We start from the raw sequence: 10,594 nt of genomic DNA, 5'->3' as shown, positions 1-10,594 counted from the left end.
TTCCTAGAATAAATAAGACGGCATAGTTTGTGAAAGGACTATAACAACAACTTCATCTATTCATAGTGTATTCTCCTAGGAACTCCAGTGTCCTCTGCTCTTACACTGGCAATTTAAGGCCTTGGGAAAGGGTTCAGATATACAACCACTAACCTGTCAACAGAATCCACGGGAATTAAACATATTGCACTGATGATGAGACACATTTACTTCATTTAATTTCCTCATTAATAACTTTCAGCAGACAAAATGCATATTGTAATGTTAGGTACATGACACTTGCATGTTGCTATGCCTATATACTTACAAAGTATTCAATGTGTACTTAGTGGCGCTTAAAAAATGTCATGTACAATTCTTCTAAACATTCTTACAGGGTTCCCATTTGCACTTCATCTTTCAGAAAAGTCTTGTCAGAAAAATGTCTGATGAATATTATTGAAAAAAAAAATAAAATTTCAATTTTAGTTATCTGTTGGACATTTCTGAATTGTCTATTCATTTAATATATTTCCTGGTGCTTGCCAGTTTGGCAGTGGAGTTGATTTAGACCAGTGGCTGTACACAGAGACTGTTCACTGAGCTGATTTTGCTGTTTCTAGTATAATTCCTGTAGTCACATACTTCTCTAAATATTAATTCTGAGGTTTTAAACAGTTATCTAAGAAAATAATCTGATATTTTACAGATAATTACAAATTCTATTATTGTATTTGATGTTTATATACTATTCACTGTGTATTGCTTTAGAGTTTCTTCTGAGTGACAAAGTAACAACTTTTGGATGCTGTCCTCACTGTAGGAGAATTTCATCCTTAGGAAGAGGTCAAGTGCTGAAAAAGCATTTAAGCCTGTGGGACTTAAATGGTGGCTTAGCTCTCCTGAAGGAGTGAGAGAATTCGTGCAAGGTTTTCTATACCACGTATCACGCTTGACTGGATGTGATAAAGGGCAAGAAGAGCACTGGTCTCTAAAGGACAGAGGCAAATGTCACAGGGAAGAGGAAATTCTGAGAGGGTTTGTGTTTGTGAAAAAGAAACAAGTCCCAGATGCAGAGAGAGACACTGACAGAGTTGGGTACCTCCGTGCAGAGGATATCCCAGTGCTGTTGTGCATATCTGATGGCAGAACTTTCCTGTGACCTACACTAAGCACACATTCAACAAACGCACAGCCCTACTGCAGATTTGTTCTTGTCCTTATTACTTCTTTTCACTAAACCAAAATATATCCTCTTAATCCATTTTTAATGTGTAATAACATACTTTTTAAATACAGTAACGATGCAGAATTCCATATGATCCTCAAAGTCATGTGCCTGTGATTTAGGGAAAAGCACACTGGAAATCTAATGGACCCAAGGAAAATGACACACTCCAGCAAATGACACAACCCACCACTGGATTTACAGTTTGCTGCATTCAAGCTATGTATAGTTTGCTGCATTCAATTCAAGTCATTCTTTTAGTACCACCTAAAAAACCTGCACTTTGCTCCGTGTCTTTCCCTGACCGAGGTAGATTCTTACTGTGATCATCCGAACCTGGTATGTCCCTCATGTGATTATTTTTAAAATCTTTTAAATATTTTAAAATCTTTTTTAAAAAGAGCCTTAAATCTATAAATGCCAACCAACAAAATCTCTGCCCTCCTCCATGTGTTCTGTAGTAATAAAAGACAATAGTCCCTTTTTCTCTGGGTTTTTAGTTTGGTTTGGGTTTATTTGGTTTGATTGCATTGGTTTTTGTAGGTTTTGGGGGGGGTTTTTTGCAATAGGAATACTGTAAGGGGAAACAATTTTTTATTATTTTTTTAAATTGCAAAGGCTGCTTGAAATTTCATTGAATACTGAGAATAATTTCATTGAATACAGAGACTCTGTACCAGACTGTCACAGCGTTATACACTGATGTCAAAGAGAGTCTGCTTACCCCTTTTAATAGTCATCAGGCACCTGTATGAAGACACATGCACTTTTTCAAAACTAGAGTTGTAGAACAACACTTGGCCAAGCTCTGTTGGTAAGTGTAAGGTAAAGGTAAGTGCAATTAGTGAAATTCAGAGATAATCAAGTGGGGATAATGAAGATGATTCCTCGCTTAACAAAAAGAGTCGTACGACATTGCCTTCTGGTTCTGCTTCAAGCACTTGGCAACATCCTGAGCCACAGGAGGGCATTTTTGATTAGCTCTGGGCTACTTCCTTGCCCTAGCTCTTGCTCTTGGTCCTGCTGAGTTCGTAGCAAGAGCTTCTCTGCTGCCCAAGGCTAAGAGGCTAGGGCCTTATTGATTCTGCAGGCTGCATGCAGGAAGGAAAGAAGACAGAGAGTGTTTTTAAGCAAGCCGGAAAGATTTTTTTTCTTTTTTTAAGAAAGAGGCCTCTTCTTTATTCTGTGACAATTTACAGGAAATTAGCACTGATGTCAGCTGGTGAGGACAGTAGCTGTCCCTGCTCGGTGTGTTGTGGGGGAGTACATCCTCCGGGTTGTGCCAGCTGCCTGGATGAAAGAGGGAGGGAGCGGAGAGAAGAGGGAAAGCTGTGCACTTGCCAGGGGCATTGGGGGCAGGTTTGTCCCTCTCTAGATGTAGAACCAAAGGGGAACCTGTTACTTTTCTTTACAGTTTATATTCCCTGATAGAGCTTCAGCTACAAGGGATGCAAAAAGAAACTGGTCCAACCAGCAGAATCTCAGAGCTACTGAACAGCAAGGAACCTTCTCCAAAACACTGATGCCAACAACTGGCAAACAGGCTTTAAGTTGATTGGACTTATAGAGAGGTGGGAATTTATGAGATGCAAAGAAAGGAAAAAGAAGAAACAAGCAAATCAGAATTTGGACCTTGACAGATGAAGTCAGATAGAAAGTACAGGTAACTGAAATGGAAGAAATACCTTTTGCCAGGGTTTTTAGTTCTGTATCAGAGCATTAGCCAGCTCCATCTCAGGACAAAGAAAATATATAATTCTGCAATTTTTCCAGTGCATTTTCACTCATTCTAGAGCATAGAATGCTAACCTCAGAGACAAAAGTGCATATACTATGATGTGATCCAGTTGAAGTACATCATTGTATTGCACTCACTAACGTAGTATGAGATTACCCTCCAGAGCAGCAGTAAGCAACATGACTAAGAGCTGTCATATTTGCTTTCTCATCCACTCCCCGTGGAGGAGTGTATGTGCAATGAAACATTATTTATTTATTTATCTAGTTTCCTATTTCTCCTATGTTTATGTAAGATGTTTAGATTTTAAAAAAGCACTTTGTACTTGGAGCAGAAACCAATACAGTTTGTGATGGTCCCTTCTTCCTGTGAAATTCAGTGCTCCAGGTTTAGAAAATTTTCTCTGTAAAACCTTCAGTGTGATAGAGGAATAAAGTTGTTGATGATGGTCTACATTTAGGAGCTCTAGGTAGCCTTTCAGCTGTGTTCAAATCTGGCCTTTACAATAAAAGTTCAAGACCTTGGACTGAATTTCAAAAACTATAAGAAGCCAATGTAGGCCGTGGGGAGCAGGCTGAGCTTTCTTGTGACTGAGAAGAGGCATCCCAATTTTGCATGCCTTTGAAGGTGCAGAAGGACATTCTTCATGGCTGGCTATGTCACCTGAGAGGTGACATAGATGAGTTACTGCCACCACCTTCATATTCGTGGATGGCCTCAAGGTGATAAAAACCAATAGTCATGGCTGCTGCTGTAGAGAAGGACAGTAATACTCCTGTTGGGAGGGTGGCAATGCCGTTGGGTCAGTTTGGGGATGATTTTTGTCATTCTCCAGAGGCAGATTGACCCCTAAATGTTATTTACCTGGACACAATTGAGATTGATGCCCTCTTCATGCAGCTAGCACATGAATGCGGTGCATCTGACCAGCCAGCCTCCTGTCTGCATGGGGAAGCTGATGCTGTTGTAGGAGATGATGAATCCTGTGGGACAAGACAGCTGCAGGATGCAGGTATGGTTTCCCCTAATGACTCCTTGCGTGCCTTGTGCCAGAAAAGCCGATGTGTGAGTACCTTCCCCTTTTACAGCAACCCTTGTGCAGCACACAAAAGCCTCTTTGAGAGCTACGTGGTTTCACAGAGAAGAAGGGAAGAGGGTCACTAGGTCATTACAGAGACTCACATTTACACATCATAAGATTCTCCTCTGACAGGTGATTTAGGGACTGTAAGAAGTCTGTTCACATTTAATATCACAAGTTACTGAAACGTGAATGCAGGGTCTTATTCTGGTTCTGTTTGAAATTAGCAGTGGACTATAATTTAGTGTTTTCATTTTCAGGTAGTATCAGCTCACAAACACACCGAAATAAACACACACACAAGCACAGCACTTATGTGGTTTTCTATGCCTTCTTCTTACCCTAGTAGATATCTTCCACTTGCTCTACTATTCCAAGTTCGTTGGTTTGTATCTATCATAGTCTGCCAGGACACAGCTTTCTCTTTTTCATGTTTGTTTTATACCTGTACAGCTGACTGTGATGCTTCGTGTAGCACAGGTAAACAAACTTTAGGTTTACTCATTGATCAGTGACTTTGTTGAAAGTTTTTCACCAGGAGGCACAGTCAGACTTTCTAAAGGAAACCCTAATATGTAATCAAGTGGGTGAGGACAAACATTTTGGATTTTCCCAATGTACTCAGTACAGCTAGGCTGAAGTGGGAGAGAGATTCAACATCAGTCCCTGAGGCTGCCAATTGCTGCACCCTGGATGGGAAGGAAACTGGAGGTTGTGTCGCTGCTTTTTGGCTTTGCTGCAGCTTGGCAGAGAGTCTGTGCCAGCAGGACCACCAGATCAGGGCATTGTTTGACCACCAAATCACATACTTTTCTCTGCCAGCATAATTCTTTATTTATTTCAGAGTGGGAGGGGAAATAGTGTGGCTTGTTTCAATGCCCCTGGGGTCTTGAATCTAAGTTTTCACTCAGGAAATTAATGATGATCATCCTGCCTTGCTGTAGGGCAAGAACAGACAACGTGGTATTTCCTTTTAGTGCACAAAGCTAACAAATAACTGCTGCTGTAAGGACCTGGGAATAGGGGGAAGAGAATTATATAGGTTGGGTGGGGTGGGGAAGAACAGGAAATAAAACAAAAGTGAGAAAAATAAGAGTGTTGGAAGGAGAAATTGCTGCAATACCTCACCCAGCACCGTGAGGTTCACAATTAAAGGAGGATGTAGCTAAAGGTTCGGATAAGACTACAAAATCTGCTAAGGGCTCAAGGAGGGAATTAAGTAGAAATTTCAAAGCAAAGACAGGGAGAGGGAAAGGCCTAAGAAATAAGATGATGGCAGACTGACAGAGTGTCATTCAGTGCTGCTGATATGCCTTGGAGTCCCCAGAGCTGGGACTGAGAAGGCATCACATCAGGTTCCCAACAGAAAGGACTTTGACTGTCACTCACAGGCGGCCTTCAAACTGATCAGTGGGCACTGCTGAAAACACACACTGAAGTCAGGAGTCCAAGAGAGAGCAGGGCGCCTACGGGCAACACCTTCAGCATAAAACATGTAGTAGACAATAAAGCAGAAGGCAATTGCTTGAGGTTTCTGTAGCCACAAGAGACCCCCATCCCATAACTAATGGGAAACGATGACATTGTCTAAAGCATTCCCTGTTCTTTTGGGGTATAAGGATACCAGCAGCAATTGGAATGAACATATTTGATATAAATATTTACATCTGTGTAACTCCCCTCCCTAACCATACTGGAGACATAAGGAACTCAGCAGCAATTGCTTCAGGCCAGTGTTCTGCTTCAGCTATTACAAGAAAATGGCAAGTGCAGTCATCGCCTTTGTCACCAGCTGCCACCCACTTACTGGGGCACTTGCCAAGAAGAAAGACAGACAGTTACTCTCTGACAATGGCAGAGGCATTCTCACTTCTTTACAGCTAAAAGGAATTCTAAAAAACCCCTCTGTTAAATTCATACTGAAAGAGGCTAAACCTCGGTGCACTATTAATATGCTAAAGAGACAAAACTTGGAAATCTCTCACCTTCTTCTATACCTCAGGCAGGAATTTCCTTCCCAGAAATAATCTCCTTTATAACGAGGCAATGAAATTTGTGACAATTAAGCAAAAGAAAGGACTGAAGACCATTGTCAAGAGTTTCATGAGCCACAGAGTTCATTGTAAAAGTCATGAAATTCTCTTGCAGATGGAAATGAAGTATTCTGTAGAAACTAGGATCACTATATGTGAAGATAAAGGAAAGCCCTTGCTGCCCCATATCCCTAACGAGTGAGCTAATTTACAGTTTGATTTAGTTTTTCTAATAAAAAGCCAACAATTACTTGGCAGACATCGCATAGGTATGAAACAAGGTGAAACAGAGGACCACGGAAATAAATCTGAATTATATCAAAGCTGGCTCAGTTGAAAATCAGCCTAACTCCCTGGACTTCTGTGAAATTGCTCCTTATTCAGATGGATGTAAGTAAGCAAAGAACCCAATTACTGCTTTTGCAAAGGGCTGGATGTGGTGTCATCCCAGGGCAAGGAATGAATAAAGGTTTAGCTCAGGCTTTTCTTTTTTTTATTCTTTTTCTTTTTTTTCCCCCAATTTGAATGACCTCTTATGTCAAAGTTCTCATTAGGCAGCATCAGAGATGACTGAAAAAAAAATGCATGAAGTGTTACAGTCCTGCTGACTCTACCCCACACCTCCTCTAGCCTCGGAAAAAATCAGTAGCGTGTTAATGCACTGACCTCTTCCAAGAAGCAGAGACAGCTATGCAGCTTGTTTCTAAGCTAATGCATATAAATTGAGAGTGGGAGGATATTGGGAAGGGTAAGTGTCTGGCACAGTCATATACTGGTAGTGAATTGTCCATGGTTCCAGTTAGAAAATGTGCAATTACAGCTGGATGGGTGGGGGTGGGGGGGTGGAAATCCAACCTGAAAATAATGGAGGGATTGGGTATTTGCTTGTTTGTTTGTTTTCTCTGAAGGCCAATACATTTACTGGAAGTCACAGAAAAGCAAGCTTCTTTTTTTTTTTTTGTGCTAGACTAACAGGAGTATTTAGCAAATATGACAGAGGGAAACCATGAACAGATATTCCTGAGAAGAAGTTGTTACGTGCGAGAATTGTAGGCCTGCAGGGAAAGGTCTATGAATTAAATGTCCTCATAAAATTCACTGGGCAGAGCTGCTTTCAGTAGCTGTACTAAGCTCCAAGAAATGCAAAAGACTGATTTCTCAGGAAGGCAGAGCTGGGTACAGTGTGACTAACCCACATCCCCTTGCTCCTTGCTGGACAAACAGCCACTCTAATGCTCAGCTTGCTGTGAAAAACTAAAACTCCTTTGTTGGTACAGAACTGGCACCAAGAACCAGCTAAATCTTCTATGATGGGACTGATCTAACAGCTGGTGCAGGATTACAGCAGCATTTCCTTAGTGGAGAACCAGAACCAGGCTTTAAACTGAAATCAGGGTCTCTGTAAGACGCTTGTCTGAGAGTCTCTTGTCAGAGACTCTTGTCTCATGTCTCACCAAGAGACTTTCCCATGAATAAAAATAGTAATAAAAGTGTAAAAAATATCTTGAGGTCATCCCCTAGCTTCTTGATATTCACTGTTCTTTTCTAAATTTATTTATACCAGGTAACATTCTTTAGGAAAGATCTGATACTCAAAAATCCAAGAAAACTGGAAAGAAGGGTTTAAACGGCATGCAAAGTTTTGCTTTATTTTATTTTTTAAATTTGTTTGCTTGTTTGTTTAAACACAATCTGGAAGTACCTGGGTTTCTCATCACTTCCTACTGTAACGACTTAGAAAGTCTATTCACAAGGATGAAAAGCACATTATTAAACAGCCTCTCAGATGGGACTTGAGATGTGATGAATGAGGCCAAGGTTTGCTTCACTCACTAATGTACCTGTGCCTCTTGTTAACTGAAGGTCCCACAGCGGCGTGGCTAGAGAATACAGATCTATTTCTGATCTCAAAATGTATTGGAGATATATATACTGAGATCTCTACGTATATGTACTCCAATCCCTAGGCATCTTTGAAAAATCCTTTTGTCTCTGACTCTCTGTAGATGTGTGTAAATACATTTTTGTTGTCAACATGGTTTTTTTTGAGGGAGGAGGAGTTACTTTAGGAGATGTTTTCTTCCTCAAAGCCCTTTAACTGACAGGAGCCAAATCAGTATCAGAATACCTGGGTTTTACTGGGTTTTGGAGCAGGTCTGATATCCATTCCATATTTCCCATCTATAAAATGAAGGTAGTACCTAAGGTACTTTTTAAAAGTACTTTTTAAAAGATTGTCATGTTAAAAATTAGCCTTTGTCTCTTACTAATACGTTAGTTTAACACCTATTATAAATCCTGCTAGATTCGCACTTGTGTTAGATTGGTATCAGGAAAGCAAATGTCTGTAACAACTATTGAGGTAGAAAGAAACTTAATTCAGCAGAATCTACTGAATTTGGTAATAACCCCAATTCAGACATCTGATAGAGCTGGAACTGCAGTACCTAGTTTGGAAATAAGCACTTTTCTCTGAATCCTGACACTGGAAAAAACGTGTCCTCCAACAGGCAACTCCTCTCCTGCTGTAACATCTCCTGCATCTTCAGCAATGTAAAGTAAAACAACTTTGGAAACAGATGGGGTGGGTAGCAGTCAGATGTGTCAATATCTTGACTCAAGAGAATAGGAGGTCGTAATTAAGGTTTTGCTTTAGCACTGGAGTTTTAATAGTGTAGATATTGTTCCTGGTGTTTGTTTCAAATAGAAATCAATAACTGACGGGGAACTGACAGTAGTGACAGGTATTGAAGTGGCAAAAAACCTACTGGACACTTTTCTCTTAACTTTTGCTGCAAAAGGTTTGGATAGTCTGGGTATAGCGTAATGAAATACTCTCTGTCCATCCAAGAAAGATAAATTAATGTGTGAGTTAATTAATAATAATATAAACGATTTTTAAGATATTGCCTGATACTAATGTACAACCTGGTTGCACACAGTGTGGGTTCCTCTACAGACCAGTTTCTCTGTTTTTTTCACTTTATCTGTTCCTTGCTTTATTTAGAAATAGTCAAATTGTTTTTTTTCCTTTTTAGTCTAATTTTATTATTTATGTCTCTGTCTCTGATATGGAGTAAACAATAAGTATTACTAGAAGACATGGGACTGTAACAATACGTCTTTATTGGAGCTACAGCCAACTTAGAAACCTTGCATCAACACTTCCATCAGACTCTTCGATTTTAAAACCAGTGCTTCAGCTTGTATGGTTAGTTCAAAAGATTGCAAATGCAAAGTTTACAGCAACGTATGACAGTGATGTATTTGCCAGTAGCAAATTAGTCCGTGTGAGTTGTAAAGCTTGCACTGACATACATAATTCTTAGCAGGTTTCAAACTGTCTCCTCCAGGCTATGATTAATTTCATTAGATATTCTTAAAGTTAAGAAGAAAAAGGAAGAGTAATAAGGTAGTCTGTCAATCACAAGTTTTAGAACAAAAAATGTCTCAGATTAAGTAATCTATCCATACTGTGGACTTGATTCTCATCTCACTGATATGAGAATGGTTCTGCTACACTCATAACCCAAACAGTTTAGCAGATGAAGAGTTAATTTTAGCACTAAGCACTGAAATGACAGTCTGATGTATTTATCTCAAAAGATCTCCTCAAAAATGCAGGTTACCTAACAATGTGTTTCATATTTACCTCTTCCCAAATAATATGAAATACCATACAAATGGTGAAATTACATGCCCAGCAAAAGTAAAATAATAAAAGGCCACTACAGAGTTAATATGCAAAACTATGCATATCGTGCAATAAAGAGTATTTATGCCATAAGTGAAAGATTAAAACAATATTTTACAACTAGAATTCTGCATTGTTATGGTCAAGTTATGAAGCAAATTGATATATTCATCACAAAGACAGATCTTCTGTGGGAAGGCAACTTCCAGCCTAAATACCTAATAATAGAAAACATCATTAAAAGGCCCCATTGGCTAATGACAATATGGCTCATGTTAATCCTTGATGATTAACATTTTCTTTTCCTTGATGATTCATTCCATCACAGATTTGAATTCCCAAAAGAAGTTTGACCTATTGTTAGCAGTGATATTTTTTTAAAGGTGGGGCAATTCAGAGTTTGGGCACCATTTCTCTTCTCTGGTGATGCCCAATCCGCCCCTCCCTCCACACAGGTGTTGTCAATCACTTGGCTGATTGGCTTCTCTGCTCAGGACAGGTGGCTTTGCCTTTGCCCTGGTGTTTTCTGGCACCTGGGTATCATTAACCTCAGCTGTTGCCCATTTCACCCACTCATTAGCAGGTATCAGAGGGGGGAAGGGGGAGGAGAAGCAGGTTTTTTATTTCTTGCCTGCAGCCAACTCCTCTTCAGATGCTCTTCACTACAGCTTCCTCCAACATGAAGAACCTGACCTCTCTCCTGTGTATTTTTTGCTTTTGTTTTATTAATGGATTTTGGGGGGGTTTTGTTGGGTTTTTTTATTTTTCTTTTAGTTTCTTTTTACTTTCTACCTTCTTGACTAATGGGCTTTTGCCCCACTTCCAGCTCTCTGTGATAGCA

Source organism: Antrostomus carolinensis, unplaced genomic scaffold (genome assembly GCF_000700745.2).
Source record: "Antrostomus carolinensis isolate BGI_N321 unplaced genomic scaffold, ASM70074v2 scaffold1305, whole genome shotgun sequence".
Classification (NCBI taxonomy): domain Eukaryota; kingdom Metazoa; phylum Chordata; class Aves; order Caprimulgiformes; family Caprimulgidae; genus Antrostomus; species Antrostomus carolinensis.
Note: the sequence above shows the minus strand (reverse complement) of the source record.